This window comes from Myotis brandtii, unplaced genomic scaffold, assembly GCF_000412655.1.
Source record: "Myotis brandtii unplaced genomic scaffold, ASM41265v1 scaffold825, whole genome shotgun sequence".
NCBI lineage: Eukaryota > Metazoa > Chordata > Mammalia > Chiroptera > Vespertilionidae > Myotis > Myotis brandtii.
The window spans coordinates 80715-82892 of record NW_005371349.1 but is presented as its reverse complement, the minus strand read 5'-3'; positions in this window follow the sequence as shown (position 1 = coordinate 82892).

Genomic DNA, 2178 nt, shown 5'->3' with positions numbered 1-2178 from the left:
TCTCCAGGGCACAGAAGCCAGGCCCGGGTCGGCGGCCCGCTGCTTCCAGCCCGTCGTAGGCACCGGGGAGAAACCGAGCTGCCTAAGCTGACCTCTAGACCAGAGGTCTCCATTCACTCACCCGCTTCCGCTCACGGCCCGGCCGGCCAGGCAGCGTGTCCGGCCTGCACTCGGCTGGCCTTGCCGGTCACCGTCACCGGAGGCCAGTGGAGAGGTGATGCGCATCCAGGGGGTTCTGCGATCAGGATGGGAGACCAGGGTCAGCAGGAGGAGGGCGTCGGGGGTCTCTGGACGTGACTAGGCATCGCGGGGCCCCGGCCTCTCTGGCCCGGACCCAGGCCTGGCCCGTCAGCGACCTGGATGTCAGGCCTGGAGGCAGTGGCTGGGGACTCAGCTGGTGTCATTCCCGCTCACAGGACCGAAGGAAACCCCGTCCACACCCCCCACAAAGAAACCGGGAAAAAACATCATGACAGCCCTGGCTCAGGGATAGAGCGTCGGCCTGCGGACTGAAGGGTCCCGGGTTCGATTCCAGTCGAGGGCACATGCCCGGGTTTCGGGCTCACCCCCCGGTAGAGGGTGTGCAGGAGGCAGCTGATCAATGATTCTCATCATTGATGTTTCTCTCTCGCGCGCTCCCCCTTCCTCTCTGAAATCAATAAAAATATATTTTTTTAAAAAAGAGTTGCTGGTTGGATCCCCAGTCTAGGCACATGCCCGGGCTGTGGGCTCGATCCCCAATAGGGGGTGAGCGGGGGCAGCCGGTCCCTGATGCTCCTCTCTCATCGATGTTCCCATCTCTCTCTGCCTCTCCCTTCCCCTCTCTCTAAAAATCAATGAAAACGTATTTTTTAAAAACACGAAACAAGTAGCTCTGGCGAGCCACGCTCTGGGGATCAATGAGCCAGACAAAGACGCGCTCTCCAGGCGCCCCGGACACAAGGCAATGGCTCCCGCGAAGGCCGCCCGCATCTCGGGGTACAAGACGGGGTCACCGGGGAGGCCTCTCTCAAAGTGACGTACAGGTGAGAAGGGACCAGCCTGGGGTCTCTGGGGATCAATGAGCCAGACAAAGACGCGCTCTCCTGGCGCCCCCGGACACAAGGCAATGGCTTCCGCGAAGGCCGCCCGCATCTCGGGGTACGAGACGGGGTCACCGGGGAGGCCTCTCTCAGAAGGTGACACTTCGGAGACGCACAGGTGAGAAGGGACCAGCCTGGGGCACTCGCTTGGCTTCTTATTTTCCTGTTCCAAGAGCCAAACCCAGGGGTGAGCTGCACTCAGTGCCCTGCCTCTGAGTCCCCTGTGCGCGGGGCGGGGTCCCCCAGGGGCCACAGCAGGGGCACATGGCTGTCTGTCCTGATGGTGTCGTTACCCTTGATCCCTCCTAACCTGGTGTTTGAGTCGCCCGGCTCCTCCCAGCCTCATCTGTCTGATCGTCTCCGCACCTGCTCCTCTCCACCTCTCTCTGTTCTAATCATTTCCATTTCTTTTTTTAAAAATATTTTTTTATTGATATCAGAGAGGAAGGGAGGGGGAGAGAGAGAGAAACATCAATGATGAGAAATAATCATGGGTCGGCTGCCTCCTGCACGCCCCCCACTGTGGATCGAGCCCGAAACCCTGGGCGGGTGCCCTGACCGGGAATTGAACCCTGACCTCCTGGTTCATAGGTCGACGCTCAACCCCCTGAGCCTCCCGGGCCTGGTGTTTCTCCATTTCTTTGTCCTGGGCCTTTTGCTCTCCTTCCCTCTGTGTGTGTCTCTCTGTCTCTGGTTCTCTCCGGCTTCCTTTCCTCCTGCTGCCGCCTCACCCTTCCTCATTCTCTCGCCAAAATACCGAAACGGGTGGAGTGCCGCCCAGGCGCGCCGCCACGTGATGAGAGTTTGCCGAGAGCCTAGACCAGTGGTTCTCAACCTCGGCTGCACATGAACGCGGACCTTCCCTGGAGCTGCCTGTGCGGGAGGGAGAAGTCGCTGGGCTCCCCAGGCCTGTCGGAGGCAACGACCCAAAGCTCCGCAGAAGCAGGGGAGTCCCGTGCCACCCCCGCTCCTGGCCTTTCCGCCGCGCCTGGGGGGGAAGGACCGAAACACACCAGCGCCCGCCGGCTCCCCGCGGCTCCGCGGTTGTGTGTTTTGTCCTCTGGAGGGTGGGGGAGGTGGGGAGTGGCCAGGACCC